At 38.9% G+C, this 20,570-nt stretch overlaps 4 non-coding genes across 4 annotated transcripts; all 4 read right to left on the bottom strand.

The window, feature by feature from the left end:
• Positions 1–3,018: 3,018 nt before the first annotated feature.
• Positions 3,019–3,181, bottom strand: LOC135045252 (U1 spliceosomal RNA). Its single transcript, XR_010237779.1, has one exon. It is a non-coding gene; the product is annotated as a U1 spliceosomal RNA (small nuclear RNA).
• A 150-nt stretch (positions 3,182–3,331) lies between these two features.
• On the bottom strand, positions 3,332–3,495 carry LOC135044981 (U1 spliceosomal RNA). Its single transcript, XR_010237517.1, has one exon. It is a non-coding gene; the product is annotated as a U1 spliceosomal RNA (small nuclear RNA).
• A 674-nt stretch (positions 3,496–4,169) lies between these two features.
• LOC135044412 (U1 spliceosomal RNA) lies at positions 4,170–4,332 on the bottom strand. The gene has a single exon (XR_010237016.1). It is a non-coding gene; the product is annotated as a U1 spliceosomal RNA (small nuclear RNA).
• Positions 4,333–4,484: 152 nt separating this feature from the next.
• On the bottom strand, positions 4,485–4,648 carry LOC135044734 (U1 spliceosomal RNA). The gene has a single exon (XR_010237275.1). It is a non-coding gene; the product is annotated as a U1 spliceosomal RNA (small nuclear RNA).
• Positions 4,649–20,570: the final 15,922 nt, after the last annotated feature.

Here is a 20,570-nt window from a genome sequence, read left to right on the forward strand (position 1 = left end):
TTCAGTGATTTTATAAAAACAGCTAGGAAGCACAATTTAGCAGTGGGTTGCAGAGAAAAAGAAATATGCTGGCAAAAAAATCCAATTGAGTGATTAAACAGCTTTTCATTTTCTGGCTTTATTTTTATGCTAACAAATTTGTTCTCTGAAAAGTGTCCACAAAGCCAAGTTTCTGATTAACACATTTGTAGGGATGGTTTTTAACCTATTACTAAATTAAACTTGCTTCATTGGAAAGGCAGCAAGATGCATCCTCATTTCAATATCTACTGAAATAATACAGGTTGACACCAGGAAACATTAACGCCACTGCATCCTTTGTGCTTTCTCATGTGGAAGTCTGTTTAATGTGAAAACAAGGTGATATCTAATTAGCACACAGGTAAGGAATTAAGAAAATCTTTATTTAAGGGTGAAGATGTTTCTCACAAAATCGTTGCCCCAATGCATCATTGAAATTCAAGCTGGAAAGATGATTTTAATATATCACTTGTACATTTTGTATTGCTCTTCTGGTGACAATGTAGTTTGTTTTTGTCAATTACCATTTTAATAATCGGGTAAAGAAAATTAAGTGGATTTTTGAAAGAAAACAATACTGTCAATATACTATTAAAACAAATGAAAATGGTAAAAGTTATTGTACTTTAAGTAAAAATAAAAGAGCAAAAATATCAATCCCAGTTTTGGATTACTTTAATTAACAAAAAAAAAAACGCATATAGCAGAGGATAGTTTCAATCTGCCTACCTCTGGGCTATGGACCCAGCATGCTTCCATTACAGTACTCTGCTGCACATGTAATTGCAAGAGATCCTGAAGCACTCACTCATCATGGGAAAGTACCAATGTGTTTCTTCATTGGTTGATGGAAGAAACATCTTACAAAAACTCTCCAGATTATTGACTATTTAAAGTTTTTCTAGGAAACGTTCTAGATGAATGCTTATTAGCCTTTGTCAGTATGTACTTTTGCAAAGTGTCGCTGTGGCGCAATCAGTTAGTGTGTACAGCTATTAACCAAAAGGTTGGTGGTTCAATCCCACCCAGGGATGTAATTGACCTTGTTATCAGATTTTGGTGATCTTTAAGTAGACAAGTCAAAATTTCAAAAACCCCTGTTATGGTGTAGGGTACCTGGCCTTCTCTGATGTAATCAGAGTTAGATTTGATTCAGTGATTTTATAAAAACAGCTAGGAAGCACAATTTAGCAGTGGTTTGCAGAGAAAAAGAAATATGCTGGCAAAAAAATCAAATTGAGTGATTAAACAGCTCTTCATTTTCTGGCTTTATTTTTATGCTAACAAATTTGTTCTCTGAAAAGTGTCCACAAAGCCAAGTATCTGATTAACATCTTTGTAGGGATGGTTTTTCACCTATTACTAAATTAAACTTGCTTCATTGGAAAGGCAGCAAGATGCATCCTCATTTCAATATCTACTGAAATAATACAGGTTGACACCAGGAAACATTAACGCCACTGCATCCTTGCTGCTTTCTCATGTGGAAGTCTGTTTAATGTGAAAACAAGGTGATATCTAATTAGCACACAGGTAAGGAATTAAGAAAATCTTTATTTAAGGGTGAAGATGTTTCTCACAAAATCGTTGCCCCAATGCATCATTGAAATTCAAGCTGGAAAGATGATTTTAATATATCACTTGTACATTTTGTATTGCTCTTCTGGTGACAATGTAGTTTGTTTTTGTCAATTACCATTTTAATAATAGGGTAAAGAAAATTAAGTGGATTTTTGAAAGAAAACAATACTGTCAATATACTATTAAAACAAATTAAAATGGTAAAAGTTATTGTACTTTAAGTAAAAATAAAAGAGCAAAAATATCAATCCCAGTTTTGGATTACTTTAATTAACAAAAAAAAAAAAATGCATATAGCAGAGGATAGTTTCAATCTGCCTACCTCTGGGTTAAGGGGCCCAGCATGCTTCCATTGCAGTACTCTGCTGCACATGTAAGTGCAAGAGATCCTGAAGCACTCACTCATCATGGGAAAGTACCAATGCGTTTCTTCATTGGTTGATGGAAGAAACATCTTACAAAAACTCTCCAGATTATTGACTTTTTAAAGTTTTCTAGGAAACGTTCTAGATGAATGCTTATTAACCTTTGTCAGTATGTACTTTTGCAAAGTGTCTCGGTGGTGCAATCGGTTAGTGTGTTTGGTTATTAACCAAAGGGTTGGTGGTTCAATCCCACCCAGGGATGTTATTGACCTTGTCATCAGATTTTGGTGATCTTTAAGTAGACAAGTCAAAATTTCAAACCCCCTCTTATGGTGTAGGGTACCTGGCCTTCTCTGATGTAATCAGAGTTAGATTTGATTAAGTGATTTTATAAAAGAACAGCTAGGAAGCACAACTTAGCAGTGGGTTGCAGAGAAAAAGAAATACGCTTGCAGAAAAATTCAATTGAGTGATTAAACAGCTCTTCATTTTCTGGCTTTATTTTTATGCTAACTAATTTGTTCTCTGAAAAGTGTCCACAAAGCCAAGTATCTGATTAACACCTTTGTAGGGATGGTTTTTCACCTATTACTAAATTAAACTTGCTTCATTGGAAAGGCAGCAAGTGATGTCATCCAAGCAGTGGGTCAAAGTTGGCTTCAACCCTCGTCTGCTTATGAAAAGAGAAAAGGGATATGCAGGGCATGGCGGCCTTTTGCGACGCTTGGATGACCCCTAGTTCGCATTAAACACCCCCACCCTCCTTCGGTGTGGGGCTCATGTTGGCCATGCCCCAGCCCCTGAAGCATTCAAGCTGATTTCTTGCAGCAGCTGGGTACTGTAACAGCTCCAGAGCTGCTCTGTAAGGCAAGTAAAAGGGTGTGGGCCCTGCAGCACTACCTGTAGTTTGCATTGTGCATTGGAAGGCACAAAGTAAGCAGACGGGAGGAGAAGTCAGGATAGTGCACAAGGTTATAGAAGGGAGGGGCTCAAGAAAAGAGAAGTGGAAACAGACAGCATACTAGGCTGGAGAGAGACCTGAGACAAAGAGATCTGAATTATACAAGAGCCGTCCAGGGGAAACACAAATTATGCAGTCAAGTTTCCCACATTTGGGGAAATCGCAGGGGCAGCACACCCAGAGTGCAATGGGTGAGCCTTGCCCTGGGAGAAGCACCTTCATGATCATAGTATCTCACCTGGCAGGTTAGTAGGAGTTGGGCTAGAGCTGGGGAGGGTCGCTGCTCGGGCACTACCTTTCAAGTGAAGGAGATCCAACTGAGGCAGCACAAGGGAACTCTCAAAAGAAGAACAAGGCTAGAGGAAGATCTGAGACAAAGAAATCTGACTTTACCAGAGCTGACCAGAGGAAAGCACAAACACAGTCCACCACTACCACAAATAATGCAGTCGAGTTTCCCACATTTGGGGAAATCACAGGGGTCAGCATACCCAGAATGCAATGAATGAACCTCACCCTGGGAAAACAATCTTCATGACAATAGTATCTCCTATGCAAAATAAGTATGATTTGGGATAGAGCTGGGGAGGGCCGCTGCTCAGGCACATCTCTGTCAAGTAAAGGAGATTCAACTGAGGCAGCACAAGGGAACTCTCATCTGGGGACAACAACTGCAGGGAGAACACATATTTTCAGATGAACATGGGGTGGCAGAAGGCTGCCTAATACTGAAGCACCCCCAAACAACAAACCAAATGCAACAACTAGTGCAAGCATTCCTGGGGGATGGCCTGCAGCAGATGGATTTGAATATGGTGATGTCATCCAAGCAGTGGGTCAAAGGTGGCTTCAACCCTTGTCTGCATATGAAAAGAGAAAAGGAGCGTGCAGGGCATGGAGGCCTTTTGTGGTGCTTGGATGACCCCTAGTTGGCATTAAGCACCCCCACCCTCCTTCGGTGTGGGGCTCATGTTGGCCATTCCCCAGCCCCTGAAGCATTCAAGCTGATTTCTTGCAGCAGCTGGGCACTGTAACAGCTCCAGAGCTGCTCTGTAAAGCAAGTAAAAGGGTGTGGGCCCTGCAGCACTACCCGTAGTTTGCATTGTGCATTGGGAGGCACAAAGTAAGCAGACGGGAGGAGAAGTCAGGATAGTGCACAAGGGTATAGAAGGGAGGGGCTCAAGAAAAAAGAAGTGGAACCAGACAGCAAACTAGGCTGGAGAGAGACCTGAGACAAAGAGATCTGAATTACATGAGAGCCGACCAGGGAAAACTCAAATTATGCAGTCAAGTTTCCCACATTTGGGGAAATCGCAGGGGCAGCACACCCAGAGTGCAATGGGTGAGCCTTGCCCTGGGAGAAGCAACTTCATGATCATAGTATCTCACCTGGCAGGTAAGTAGGAGTTGGGCTAGAGCTGGGGAGGGTCGCTGCTCGGGCACCCCCCTGTCAAGTGAAGGAGATCCAACTGAGGCAGCACAAGGGAACTCTCGAAAGAAGAACAAGGCTAGAGGAAGATCTGAGACAAAGAAATCTGAATTTTACCAGAGCTGACCAGAGGAAAGCACAAATACAGTCCCCCACTACCACAAATAATGCAGTCGAGTTTCCCACATTTGGGGAAATCACAGGGGTCAGCATACCCAGAATGCAATGAATGAACCTAACCCTGGGAGAACAATCTTCATGACCATGGTATCTCCTATGCAAAATAAGTATGATTTGGGATAGGGCTGGGGAGGGCCGTTGCTCAGGCACATCTCTGTCAAGTAAGTTGCATTTGATTTGTTGTTTGGGGGTGCTTCAGTATTAGGCAGCCTTCTGCCCTACCATGTTCATCTGAAAATATGTGTTCTCCCTGCAGTTGTTGTCCCCAGATGAGAGTTCCCTTGTGCTGCCTCAGTTGAATCTCCTTTTGGAGAAGACCTCAATAAGATTGTAGCTGATCTGGCTACTGCTAAAACAGCTTGCCTACCTAGTATGACTCCTACCACGCAGAAGGCTAAAAGTACTTTTCTTGGCCCTTTCATCCTCCAGGTAAAGCGTACCCAAGGTCAGGCATACCCAAAGCAAGCTCATGTTTCCAGACCTGCCAAGCCCAGACTGAAGCAATCCTGGGCTGCCCATCAGCCTGCTTCCAAAACGGACAAGCCTGCCGCATGACGGTGCAGGCCTCCCTCTGGGGGATCCCAGGGTGGGGGGCCCGACTTCTAGGTTTGGCAAAGAAAGGTATAATTCTAAGCTAGAGAATTCTGTTTGGAGCTCACCTTGTACTTTGTGAAGAAATAATCAGCATTGTGGCTGAGCAGATACATGTAGTGTGTGGCTGCAAACTGCATGGATCTGCTGCGTTGTAATGCTGATTCTTTTTTTTTGCAAAGTACCAATAGCTTCATATAATGTTCACAATTTTTATGCAGGATCAAATAGCTCAATAGGTAGGGTGTTTGATTAGAATTCAACAGGTTATAGGTTTGAATCCTGGGTATGGTAGTTTGAGATGTGTTATTTAATAAAGTATGTTGTTCTGACTGCCGGCATCCTATCACCTGGGATATCATACTAAATAAATGGAGTTGATCAAATTTTTTTTTTTTTTTTAACTAGGGACAATTTCCAGATACTTCCCTTTATAACTGAGATTGCCCCCTGGAACTTCACATCAGCTGACAACTATGCATGAGTGGGCAGTGCTTGCCCTGGATCTGTCCACCCATTTATGTGCCGCCATAAAATAAAGCATGACTAACAGTTATCCTGGGCGTACACTACACAATTATCTGTCAGGCTATCTATCCAGTCTGGATGGTTGGAATGAAAATCTGGTAATGTATAGGAGCAAATGTCAATTAACCATTTGCTCCCAAACACTAGAAAAGTGGTCAAAAATGGTCATTACACAAATTGGTTAAACCCAAAATTTAACCAATTTGTTTAGGGGACCATTTTTGTCCATTTTTTAGTGTTTGAGAGTAAATCGTTGATGGTCATTTGCTCACATAGATAACCGGATTTCTATTCCAACCAGCCAGTGTTGGAGAGATGGTCTGCCAGATTACATAATGCATACCAGAGCCATAACTAGACTTTTTGGTGCCCTGTGACAGAGAATTATATGCCCTCCCCCCCATTTTAGCAATATGGACAAAAGGCGCATGCCTTGTGGGGAAGGGGCATAACAAGATTGGTCTCAGAGAAAGCACATGAGATATGAAGATATATCTAGTATACTTGACACTCAATGGTTTGTGGTATTGCAGGGGTGCCCTCCTTAAATGCATATACAGTCACACATGGCATGTTTGTGTAAATGGCATATCAGCAGTCAGCACTAACTGGTGACATGCCATTTGTACAAGTAAGCCATGTGTGACTAATATATAAACATACTTTATTAAATAACACCTCAAACTATCATACCCAGGATTCAAACCTAAAACCTGTTAAATTCTAATCAAACACCCTACCCATTGAGCTACTTGATCCTGCATCTATTCTAACCTCCAAAAACAGATTCAGTTGCATTTTCCAGCGTGTTTTGTTTGCGCCTTTGCAAATGTCTTACATCGACAAACTTATTTAGTACTATTTTGCAAATAGGGTTACATTGTCGCAACATTGTGTTCCCTAATTGCTTGATTTTTTAAATGCAAAAATTGATAAAGACACCTGATAATTGCTCTGTGGAGTCTTCTTTTGTGTCTACTTCTTATCTACATTTAATTCCCTACCTATAATCAAGGCATTTTTAAATGCTGGGTGCTGCCAGGACGTGAGGCCTACCTAGTCTTTAGATCTGAATTTGAATGTACTTGTGAACTAACTTAATTTCCTACTTCTAAATTCATTCCTAAATTCACTACTTACATTAATCCTGTAGTTGGGCATTTTGAGCCTTCAATTGTGGGCATTGTTTTGTGTCCAGACCAGCAGCTGGTGGTGTGCATTTGCTGGAAAGGCATCGAAGACCTCCGATATGCTGCATCTCCTGATGTGTGTCTGCCTCAAGTGGCTGTCAGCAAATGCATGCTAGACACCCCATTCCAAGCTGATTGTGACATCACGGAACATGCATCATAGAACAGGCATGCTAGAACATGGGTCTTCAACCTGCGACCCTCCAGCTGCTGTGGAACTACATATCCCAGCATGCCCTGCCTCAGTTTTAGCATACCTTAAAAGCAAAACTGTGGCAGGACATGCTGGGATGTGTAGTTTCACAGCAGCTGGAGGGCCACAGGATGAAGACCCATGTGCTAGAACCAAACCGCAGGTACATTGAATGCTAGCAAGCTGAATGTTTAAATCCTTTTTGTTCCGCAGCATTCCAATGCGGAAGATTCCATGGAACCAGAGATTATTCCATTGAGAAGGACATGCTGCCTGGATGACTGCACTGTGCAAATTAAATCACGGAGCCAGTTGGCTTGTGGGTGGCTCTGGTGACTGGGTGGTTGGGTGGGCGGTGTGTCGGAGGTGGAGCACATGCAAATGAATGTGTATCATCCAGCTAGTGAGAGAGAAAACTCATGTAGGAGTGTGCCTGCTTGTCAGTGAGTTATGCACCTTGCCAGACGTCAAATCTACATGGAGCAACTGGAGGGGACAAGAGCAGGTTTGGAAAATATAGACAGAAGAGCATATATGCTGGCGCATTCTCCATGATTGTGTCAGCTTATGTTTTGGTGCACTGCACTTTCCTCCACTAAGTTTTAGCCATTTTGTTTAAACGCAAGTGTAGTTGCTTCTCGCTCTTTTGGCTGTGATATTGTATTGTGGTTGAAGAGTCTGCTGGAGGGATTGTTTTCTTCATTGGCGAGAGACTGAAGATATTCCAGGATGGAAGGCTTGGGAACACTATCCGTTTTTCAGTTGTGGAAGAGTTGAAAGACCGGATTGGACTACATTCTATAGTAAAGGGTATCTTTGTATTTATTAATCCTCCCTTTATATGTGTCTGTCTTTCAATAAAGCTTTGGGCTTGTGATTCCGTCACCCTCTTACACTCCACACCCATAGCCTTATTAACTATTGTATTGTTTAAATGTATAGTGCAGTTCATGATTTATAGTGTAGGCTGACCTGTGCTGTAGTTCTTGAACTGTACTATACCGACAGCATTTGTATTGTGTTTTGGCTGTGCTGCAACACAGTACTTATGTGTGTAATGTTTATGTATGTTTTTTTGCTTCTTTATGTCAATAAAGACTGCTTTTTCAATCCAATATCTGAAAACAATCAATGTTTATCTTTGATGGCAATAGAAGTGGTATGATATTTGCTGCTTTTGAAAGGCAATATCTGATATGTCCCCTATCTGGGAACCATATATTAAATGGCTTTTCAGAAAAGGGAGATGGGAGAAGAGCTTTCAGTACTTGTAGGACCGATGCACATTTCCTATTCTAGCCTCCAAAAACAGATTCAGTTGCATTTTCCAGCGTGTTTTGGATGCGCCTTTGCAAATGTCTTACATCGACAAACTTATTTAGTACTATTTTGCAAATAGGGTTACATTGTTGCAACATTGTGTTCCCTAATTGCTTGATTTTTTAAATGCAACAATTGATAAAAACACCTGATAACTGCTCTGCGGAGTCTTATTTTGTGTCTACTTCTTATCTACATTTAATTCCGTACCTCTAATCAAGGCATTTTTAAATGCTGGCGGCTGCCAGGACGTGAGGCCTACCTAGACTTTAGATCTGAATTTGAATGTACTTGTGAACTAACTTAATTTCCTACTTCTAAATTCATTCCTAAATTCACTACTTACATGAATCCTGTAGTTGGGCATTTTGGGACTTCGATTGTGGGCATTGTTTTGTGTCCAGACCAGCAGCAGGTGGTGTGCATTTGCTGGAAAGGCATCGAAGACCTCCGATATGCTGCATCTCCTGATGTGTGTCTCCCTCAAGTGGCTGTCAGCAAATGCCTGCTAGACACCCCATTCCAAGCTGATTGTGACATCACGGAACATGCATCATAGAACAGGCATGCTAAAACATGGGTCTTCAACCTGCGACCCTCCAGCTGCTGTGGAACTACACATCCCAGCATGCCCTGCCTCAGTTTTAGCATACCTTATAGCAAAACTGTGGCAGGGCATGCTGGGATGTGTAGTTTCACAGCAGCTGGAGGGCCACAGGATGAAGACCCATGTGCTAGAGCCAAGCCGCAGGTACATTGAATGCTAGCAAGCTGAATATTTAAATCCTTTTTGTTCCGCAGCATTCCAATGCGGAAGATTCCATGGAACCAGAGATCCTTCCATTGAGAAGGACATGCTGCCTGGATGACTACACTGTGCAAATTAAATCACGGAGCCAGTTGGTTTGTGGGTGGCTCTGGTGACTGGGTGGTTGGGTGGGTGGTGTGTCGGAGGTGGAGCACATGCAAATGATTGTGTATCATCCAGCTAGTGAGAGTGAAAACTCATGCAGGAGTGTGCCTGCTTGTCAGTGGGTTATGCACCTTGCCAGACGTTAAATCTACATAGAGCAGCTGGAGGGGACAAGAGCAGGTTTGCAAAATATAGATAGAAGAGCATATATGCTGGCGCATTCTCCATGATTGTGTCAGCTTATGTTTTGGTGCACTGCACTTTCCTCCACTAAGTTTTAGCCATTTTTGTTAAGCTCAAGTGTAGTTGCTTCTCGGCCTTTTGGCTGTGATCTTGTATTGTGGTTGAAGGGTCTGCTGGAGGGAGGGATTGCTTTCTTCATTGGCGAAAGACCAAAGATATTCCAGGATGGAAGGCTTGGGAACACTATCCGTTTTTCAATTGTGGAAGAGTTGAAAGACCGGATTGGACTACATTCTATAGTAAAGGATGTCTTTCTATTTATTAATCCTCCCCTTATATGTGTCAGTCTTTCAATAAAGCTTCGGGCTTGTGATTCCCTCACCCTCTTACACTCCACACCCATAGCCTTATTAACTGTTGTATTATTGTACAGTTTAAATGTATAGTGCAGTTCATGATTTATAGTGTAGGCTGGCCTGTGCTGTAGTTCTTGAACTGTACTATACCGTCAGCATTTCTATTGTGTTTTGGCATTGCCGCAACGCGGTACTTATGTGTGTAATGTTTATGTATGTTTTTTTGCTTCTTTATGTGCATCGGTCCTACAAGTACTGAAAGCTCTTCTCCCATCTCCCTTTTCTGAAAAGCCATTTAATATATGGTTCCCAGATAGGGGACATATCAGATATTGCCTTTCAAAAGCATCAAATATCATACCACTTTTATTGCCATCAAAGATAAACATTGATTGTTTTCAGATATTGGCTTGAAAAAGCAGTTTTTATTGACATTAAAAAAACATACATAAACATTACACACATAAGTACAGTGTTGCAGCACAGCCAAAACACAATACAAATGCTGACGGTATAGTACAGTTCCAGAACTACAGCACAGGCCAGCCTACACTATAAATCATGAACTGCACTATACATTTAAACTATACAATAATACAACAGTTAATAAGGCTATGGGTGTGGAGTGTAAGAGGGTGAGGGATTCACAAAACCGAAGCTTTATTGTAACACAGACACATATAAGGGGAGGGTCAATAAATAGAAAGATATCCTTTACTATAGAATGTAGTCCAATCCGACCTCTGTGCTCTTCCACAACTGAAAAACAGATAGTGTTCCCAAGCCTTCCATCCTGGAATATCTTTGGTCTTTCGCCAATGAAGAAAACAATCCCTCCCTCCAGCAGACCCTTCAACCACGATACAAGATCACAGCCAAAAGGCCGAGAAGCAACTACACTTGAGCTTAACAAAAATGGCTAAAACTTAGTGGAGGAAAGTGCAGTGCACCAAAACATAAGCTGACACAATCATGGAGAATGCGCCAGCATATATGCTCTTCTATCTATATTTTGCAAACCTGCTCTTGTCCCCTCCAGCTGCTCTATGTAGATTTAACGTCTGGCAAGGTGCATAACCCACTGACAAGCAGGCACACTCCTGCATGAGTTTTCTCTCTCACTAGCTGGATGATACACAATCATTTGCATGCGCTCCACTTCCGACACACCACCCACCCAACCACCCAGTCACCAGAGCCACCCACAAGCCAACTGGCTCTGTGATTTAATTTGCACAGTGTAGTCATCCAGGCAGCATGTCCTTCTCAATGGAAGGATCTCTGGTTCCATGGAATCTTCCGCATTGGAATGCTGCGGAACAAAAAGGATTTAAATATTCAGCTTGCTAGCATTCAATGTACCTGCGGCTTGGCTCTAGCACATGGGTCTTCATCCTGTGGCCCTCCAGCTGCTGTGAAACTACACATCCCAGCATGCCCTGCCACAGTTTTGCTATTAAGGTATGCTAAAACTGAGGCAGGGCATGCTGGGATGTGTAGTTCCACAGCAGCTGGAGGGTCGCAGGTTGAAGACCCATGTTTTAGCATGCCTGTTCTATGATGCATGTTCCATGATGTCACAATCAGCTTGGAATGGGGTGTCTAGCAGGCATTTGCTGACAGCCACTTGAGGGAGACACACATCAGGAGATGCAGCATATCGGAGGTCTTCGATGCCTTTCCAGCAAATGCACACCACCTGCTGCTGGTCTGGACACAAAACAATGCCCACAATCGAAGTCCCAAAATGCCCAACTACAGGATTCATGTAAGTAGTGAATTTAGGAATGAATTTAGAAGTAGGAAATTAAGTTAGTTCACAAGTACATTCAAATTCAGATCTAAAGACTAAACACAAAACACAAAATAAGACTCCACAGAGCAATTATCAGGTGTCTTTATCAATTGTTGCATTTAAAAAATCAAGCAATTAGGGAACACAATGTTGCGACAATGTAACCCTATTTGCAAAATAGTACTAAATAAGTTTGTCGATGTAAGACATTTGCAAAGGCGCAAACAAAACACGCTGGAAAATGCAACTGAATCTGTTTTTGGAGGTTAGAAAAGATGCAGGATCAAGTAGCTCCATGGTTAGGGTGTTTGATTAGAATTCAACAGGTTATAGGTTTGAATCCAGGGTATGATAGTTTGAGGTGTTATTTAATAAAGTATGTTTATATATTAGTCACACATGGCTTACTTGTACAAATGGCATGTCACCAGTTAGTGCTGACTGCTGATATGCCTTTTGCACTAAAACAAATTAAAATGGTAAAAGTTATTGTACTTTAAGTAAAAATAAAAGCTAAAATATCAATCCCAGTTTTGGATTACTTTAATGAACAAAAAAAAAATGCATATAGCAAAGGATAGTTTCAATCTGCCTACCTCTGGGTTATGGGCCCAGCATGCTTCCATTGCAGTACTCTGCTGCACATGTAAGTGCAAGAGATCCTGAAGCACTCACTCATCATGCGAAAGTACCAATGTGTTTCTTCATTGGTTGCTGGAAGAAACATCTTACAAAAACTCTCCAGATTATTGACTTTTTAAAGTTTTTCTAGGAAACGTTCTAGATGAATGCTTATTAATCTTTGTCAGTATGTACTTTTTGCAAAGTGTCTCTGTGGCGCAATCGGTTAGTGTGTTCAGCTATTAATCAAAAGGTTGGTGGTTCAATCCCACCCAGGGACGTAATTGACCTTGTAATCAGATTTTGGTGATATTTAAGTAGACAAGTCAAAATTGCAAACCCCCTCTTATGGTGTAGGGTACCTGGCCTTCTCTGATGTAATCAGAGTTAGATTTGATTAAGTGATTTTATAAAAAAAACAGCTAGGAAGCACAATTTAGCAGTGGGTTGCAGAGAAAAAGAAAAATGCTGGCAGAAAAATCCAATTGAGTGATTAAACAGCTCTTCATTTTCTGGGTTTATTTTTATGATAACAAATTTGTTCTCTGAAAAGTGTCCACAAAGCCAAGTATCTGATTAACATCTTTGTAGGGATGTTTTTTCACCTATTACTAAATTAAACTTGCTTCATTGGAAAGGCAGCAAGATGCATCCTCATTTCAATATCTACGGAAATAATACAGGTTGACACCAGGAAACATTAACGCCACTGCATCTTTGCTGTTTTCTCATGTGGAAGTCTGTTTAATGTGAAAACAAGGTGATATCTAATTAGCACACAGGTAAGGAATTAAGAAAATCTTTATTTAAGGGTGAAGATGTTTCTCACAAAATCGTTGCCCCAATGCATCATTGAAATTCAAGCTGGAAAGATGATTTTAATATATCACTTGTACATTTTGTATTGCTCTTCTGGTGACAATGTAGTTTGTTTTTGTCAATTACCATTTTAATAATCGGGTAAAGAAAATTAATTGGATTTTTGAAAGAAAACAATACTGTCAATATACTATTAAAACAAATTAAAATGGTAAAAGTTATTGTACTTTAAGTAAAAATAAAAGAGCAAAAATATCAATCCCAGTTTTGGATTAATTTAATTAACAAAAAAAAATGCATATAGCAGAGGATAGTTTCAATCTGCCTACCTCTGGGTTATGGACCCAGCATGCTTCCATTACAGTACTCTGCTGCACATGTAAGTGCAAGAGATCCTGAAGCACTCACTCATCATGGGAAAGTACCAATGTGTTTCTTCATTGGTTGATGGAAGAAACATCTTACAAAAACTCTCCACATTATTGACTTTTTAAAATGTTTCTAGGAATCGTTCTAGATGAATGCTTATTAGCCTTTGTCAGTATGTACTTTTGCAAAGTGTCGCTGTGGCGCAATCAGTTAGTGTGTAAGGCTATTAACCAAAAGGTTGGTGGTTCAATCCCACCCAGGGACTTAATTGACCTTGTTATCAGATTTTGGTGATCTTTAAGTAGACAAGTCAAAATTTCAAACCCCCTGTTATGGTGTAGGGTACCTGGCCTTCTCTGATGTAATCAGAGTTAGATTTGATTCATTGATTTTATAAAAACAGCTAGGAAGCACAATTTAGCAGTGGGTTGCAGAGAAAAAGAAATATGCTGGCAGAAAAATCCAATTGAGTGATTAAACAGCTCTTCATTTTCTGGCTTTATTTTTATGCTAACTAATTTGTTCTCTGAAAAGTGTCCACAAAGCCAAGTATCTGATTAACATATTTGTAGGGATGGTTTTTCACCTATTACTAAATTAAACTTGCTTCATTGGAAAGGCAGCAAGATGCATCCTCATTTCAATATCTACTGAAATAATACAGGTTGACACCAGGAAACATTAACGCCACTGCATCCTTGCTGCTTTCTCATGTGGAAGTCTGTTTAATGTGAAAACAAGGTGATATCTAATTAGCACACAGGTAAGGAATTAAGAAAATCTTTATTTAAGGGTGAAGATGTTTCTCACAAAATCGTTGCCCCAATGCATCATTGAAATTCAAGCTGGAAAGATGATTTTAATATATCACTTGTACATTTTGTATTGCTCTTCTGGTGACAATGTAGTTTGTTTTTGTCAATTACCATTTTAATAATAGGGTAAAGAAAATTAAGTGGATTTTTGAAAGAAAACAATACTGTCAATATACTATTAAAACAAATTAAAATGGTAAAAGTTATTGTACTTTAAGTAAAAATAAAAGCTAAAATATCAATCCCAGTTTTGGATTACTTTAATGAACAAAAAAAAAATGCATATAGCAAAGGATAGTTTCAATCTGCCTACCTCTGGGTTATGGGCCCAGCATGCTTCCATTGCAGTACTCTGCTGCACATGTAAGTGCAAGAGATCCTGAAGCACTCACTCATCATGCGAAAGTACCAATGTGTTTCTTCATTGGTTGCTGGAAGAAACATCTTACAAAAACTCTCCAGATTATTGACTTTTTAAAGTTTTTCTAGGAAACGTTCTAGATGAATGCTTATTAGTCTTTGTCAGTATGGACTTTTTGCAAAGTGTCTCTGTGGCGCAATCGGTTAGTGTGTTCAGCTATTAGTCAAAAGGTTGGTGGTTCAATCCCACCCAGGGACGTAATTGACCTTGTGATCAGATTTTGGTGATATTTAAGTAGACAAGTCAAAATTGCAAACCCCCTCTTATGGTGTAGGGTACCTGGCCTTCTCTGATGTAATCAGAGTTAGATTTGATTAAGTGATTATATAAAAAATCAGCTAGGAAGCACAATTTAGCAGTGGGTTGCAGAGAAAAAGAAAAATGCTGGCAGAAAAATCCAATTGAGTGATTAAACAGCTCTTCATTTTCTGGCTTTATTTTTATGATAACAAATTTGTTCTCTGAAAAGTGTCCACAAAGCCAAGTATCTGATTAACATCTTTGTAGGGATGGTTTTTCACCTATTACTAAATTAAACTTGCTTCATTGGAAAGGCAGCAAGATGCATCCTCATTTCAATATCTATGGAAATAATACAGGTTGACACCAGGAAACATTAACGCCACTGCATCTTTGCTGTTTTCTCATGTGGAAGTCTGTTTAATGTGAAAACAAGGTGATATCTAATTAGCACACAGGTAAGGAATTAAGAAAATCTTTATTTAAGGGTGAAGATGTTTCTCACAAAATCGTTGCCCCAATGCATCATTGAAATTCAAGCTGGAAAGATGATTTTAATATATCACTTGTACATTTTGTATTGCTCTTCTGGTGACAATGTAGTTTGTTTTTGTCAATTACCATTTTAATAATCGGGTAAAGAAAATTAATTGGATTTTTGAAAGAAAACAATACTGTCAATATACTATTAAAACAAATTAAAATGGTAAAAGTTATTGTACTTTAAGTAAAAATAAAAGAGCAAAAATATCAATCCCAGTTTTGGATTACTTTAATTAACAAAAAAAATGCATATAGCAGAGGATAGTTTCAATCTGCCTACCTCTGGGTTATGGACCCAGCATGCTTCCATTACAGTACTCTGCTGCACATGTAAGTGCAAGAGATCCTGAAGCACTCACTCATCATGGGAAAGTACCAATGTGTTTCTTCATTGGTTGATGGAAGAAACATCTTACAAAAACTCTCCACATTATTGACTTTTTAAAATGTTTCTAGGAATCGTTCTAGATGAATGCTTATTAGCCTTTGTCAGTATATAGTTTTGCAAAGTGTCGCTGTGGCGCAATCAGTTAGTGTGTAAGGCTATTAACCAAAAGGTTGGTGGTTCAATCCCACCCAGGGACTTAATTGACCTTGTGATCAGATTTTGGTGATCTTTAAGTAGACAAGTCAAAATTTCAAACCCCCTGTTATGGTGTAGGGTACCTGGCCTTCTCTGATGTAATCAGAGTTAGATTTGATTCAGTGATTTTATAAAAACAGCTAGGAAGCACAATTTAGCAGTGGGTTGCAGAGAAAAAGAAATATGCTGGCAGAAAAATCCAATTGAGTGATTAAACAGCTCTTCATTTTCTGGCTTTATTTTTATGCTAACTAATTTGTTCTCTGAAAAGTGTCCACAAAGCCAAGTATCTGATTAACATATTTGTAGTGATGGTTTTTCACCTATTACTAAATTAAACTTGCTTCATTGGAAAGGCAGCAAGATGCATCCTCATTTCAATATCTACTGAAATAATACAGGTTGACACCAGGAAACATTAACGCCACTGCATCCTTGCTGCTTTCTCATGTGGAAGTCTGTTTAATGTGAAAACAAGGTGATATCTAATTAGCACACAGGTAAGGAATTAAGAAAATCTTTATTTAAGGGTGAAGATGTTTCTCACAAAATCGTTGCCCCAATGCATCATTGAAATTCAAGCTGGAAAGATGATTTTAATATATCACTTGTACATTTTGTATTGCTCTTCTGGTGACAATGTAGTTTGTTTTTGTCAATTACCATTTTAATAATCGGGTAAAGAAAATTAATTGGATTTTTGAAAGAAAACAATACTGTCAATATACTATTAAAACAAATTAAAATGGTAAAAGTTATTGTACTTTAAGTAAAAATAAAAGCTAAAATATCAATCCCAGTTTTGGATTACTTTAATGAACAAAAAAAAAATGCATATAGCAAAGGATAGTTTCAATCTGCCTACCTCTGGGTTATGGGCCCAGCATGCTTCCAGTGCAGTACTCTGCTGCACATGTAAGTGCAAGAGATCCTGAAGCACTCACTCATCATGCGAAAGTACCAATGTGTTTCTTCATTGGTTGCTGGAAGAAACATCTTACAAAAACTCTCCAGATTATTGACTTTTTAAAGTTTTTCTAGGAAACGTTCTAGATGAATGCTTATTAGTCTTTGTCAGTATGTACTTTTTGCAAAGTGTCTCTGTGGCGCAATCGGTTAGTGTGTTCAGCTATTAATCAAAAGGTTGGTGGTTCAATCCCACCCAGGGACGTAATTGACCTTGTGATCAGATTTTGGTGATATTTAAGTAGACAAGTCAAAATTTCGAAAACCCCTGTTATGGTGTAGGGTACCTGGCCTTCTCTGATGTAATCAGAGTTAGATTTGATTCAGTGATTTTATAAAAACAGCTAGGAAGCACAATTTAGCAGTGGGTTGCAGAGAAAAAGAAATATGCTGGCAAAAAAATCCAATTGACTGATTAAACAGCTCTTCATTTTCTGGCTTTATTTTTATGCTAACAAATTTGTTCTCTGAAAAGTGTCCACAAAGCCAAGTATCTGATTAACATCTTTGTAGGGATGGTTTTTCACCTATTACTAAATTAAACTTGCTTCATTGGAAAGGCAGCAAGATGCATCCTCATTTCAATATCTACTGAAATAATACAGGTTGACACCAGGAAACATTAACGCCACTGCATCCTTGCTGCTTTCTCATGTGGAAGTCTGTTTAATGTGAAAACAAGGTGATATCTAATTAGCACACAGGTAAGGAATTAAGAAAATCTTTATTTAAGGGTGAAGATGTTTCTCACAAAATCGTTGCCCCAATGCATCATTGAAATTCAAGCTGGAAAGATGATTTTAATATATCACTTGTACATTTTGTATTGCTCTTCTGGTGACAATGTAGTTTGCTTTTGTCAATTACCATTTTAATAATCGGGTAAAGAAAATTAATTGGATTTTTGAAAGAAAACAATACTGTCAATATACTATTAAAACAAATTAAAATGGTAAAAGTTATTGTACTTTAAGTAAAAATAAAAGAGCAAAAATATCAATCCCAGTTTTGGATTACTTTAATTAACAAAAAAAAATGCATATAGCAGAGGATAGTTTCAATCTGCCTACCTCTGGGTTATGGACCCAGCATGCTTCCATTACAGTACTCTGCTGCACATGTAAGTGCAAGAGGTCCTGAAGCACTCACTCATCATGCGAAAGTACCAATGTGTTTCTTCATTGGTTGCTGGAAGAAACATCTTACAAAAACTCTCCAGATTATTGACTTTTTAAAGTTTTTCTAGGAAACGTTCTAGATGAATGCTTATTAGTCTTTGTCAGTATGTACTTTTTGCAAAGTGTCTCTGTGGCGCAATCGGTTAGTGTGTTCAGCTATTAATCAAAAGGTTGGTGGTTCAATCCCACCCAGGGACGTAATTGACGTTGTGATCAGATTTTGGTGATATTTAAGTAGACAAGTCAAAATTTCGAAAACCCCTGTTATGGTGTAGGGTACCTGGCCTTCTCTGATGTAATCAGAGTTATATTTGATTCAGTGATTTTATAAAAACAGCTAGGAAGCACAATTTAGCAGTGGGTTGCAGAGAAAAAGAAATATGCTGGCAAAAAAATCCAATTGACTGATTAAACAGCTCTTCATTTTCTGGCTTTATTTTTATGCTAACAAATTTGTTCTCTGAAAAGTGTCCACAAAGCCAAGTATCTGATTAACATCTTTGTAGGGATGGTTTTTCACCTATTACTAAATTAAACTTGCTTCATTGGAAAGGCAGCAAGATGCATCCTCATTTCAATATCTACTGAAATAATACAGGTTGACACCAGGAAACATTAACGCCACTGCATCCTTGCTGCTTTCTCATGTGGAAGTCTGTTTAATGTGAAAACAAGGTGATATCTAATTAGCACACAGGTAAGGAATTAAGAAAATCTTTATTTAAGGGTGAAGATGTTTCTCACAAAATCGTTGCCCCAATGCATCATTGAAATTCAAGCTGGAAAGATGATTTTAATATATCACTTGTACATTTTGTATTGCTCTTCTGGTGACAATGTAGTTTGCTTTTGTCAATTACCATTTTAATAATCGGGTAAAGAAAATTAATTGGATTTTTGAAAGAAAACAATACTGTCAATATACTATTAAAACAAATTAAAATGGTAAAAGTTATTGTACTTTAAGTAAAAATAAAAGAGCAAAAATATCAATCCCAGTTTTGGATTACTTTAATTAACAAAAAAAAAATGCATATAGCAGAGGATAGTTTCAATCTGCCTACCTCTGGGTTATGGACCCAGCATGCTTCCATTACAGTACTCTGCTGCACATGTAAGTGCAAGAGATCCTGAAGCACTCACTCATCATGGGAAAGTACCAATGTGTTTCTTCATTGGTTGCTGGAAGAAACATCTTACAAAAACTCTCCAGATTATTGACTTTTTAAAGTTTTTCTAGGAAACGTTCTAGATGAATGCTTATTAGTCTTTGTCAGTATGGACTTTTTGCAAAGTGTCTCTGTGGCGCAATCGGTTAGTGTGTTCAGCTATTAGTCAAAAGGTTGGTGGTTCAATCCCACCCAGGGACGTAATTGACCTTGTGATCAGATTTTGGTGATATTTAAGTAGACAAGTCAAAATTGCAAACCCCCTCTTATGGTGTAGGGTACCTGGCCTTCTCTGATGTAATCAGAGTTAGATTTGATTAAGTGATTTTATAAAAAATCAGCTAGGAAGCACAATTTAGCAGTGGGTTGCAGAGAAAAAGAAAAATGCTGGCAGAAAAATCCAATTGAGTGATTAAACAGCTCTTCATTTTCTGGCTTTATTTTTATGATAACAAATTTGTTCTCTGAAAAGTGTCCACAAAGCCAAGTATCTGATTAACATCTTTGTAGGGATGGTTTTTCACCTATTACTAAATTAAACTTGATTCATTGGAAAGGCAGCAAGATGCATCCTCATTTCAATATCTACGGAAATAATACAGGTTGACACCAGGAAACATTAACGCCACTGCATCTTTGCTGTTTTCTCATGTGGAAGTCTGTTTAATGTGAAAACAAGGTGATATCTAATTAGCACACAGGTAAGGAATTAAGAAAATCTTTATTTAAGGGTGAAGATGTTTCTCACAAAATCGTTGCCCCAATGCATCATTGAAATTCAAGCTGGAAAGATGATTTTAATATATCACTTGTACATTTTGTATTGCTCTTCTGGTGACAATGTAGTTTGTTTTTGTCAATTACCATTTTAATAATCGGGTAAAGAAAATTAATTGGATTTTTGAAAGAAAACAATACTGTCAATATACTATTAAAACAAATTAAAATGGTAAAAGTTATTGTACTTTAAGTAACAATAAAAGAGCAAAAATATCAATCCCAGTTTTGGATTACTTTAATTAACAAAAAAAATGCATATAGCAGAGGATAGTTTCAATCTGCCTACCTCTGGGTTATGGACCCAGCATGCTTCCATTACAGTACTCTGCTGCACATGTAAGTGCAAGAGATCCTGAAGCACTCACTCATCATGGGAAAGTACCAATGTGTTTCTTCATTGGTTGATGGAAGAAACATCTTACAAAAACTCTCCACATTATTGACTTTTTAAAATGTTTCT

This window comes from Pseudophryne corroboree, unplaced genomic scaffold (genome assembly GCF_028390025.1).
Source record: "Pseudophryne corroboree isolate aPseCor3 unplaced genomic scaffold, aPseCor3.hap2 scaffold_90, whole genome shotgun sequence".
NCBI lineage: Eukaryota > Metazoa > Chordata > Amphibia > Anura > Myobatrachidae > Pseudophryne > Pseudophryne corroboree.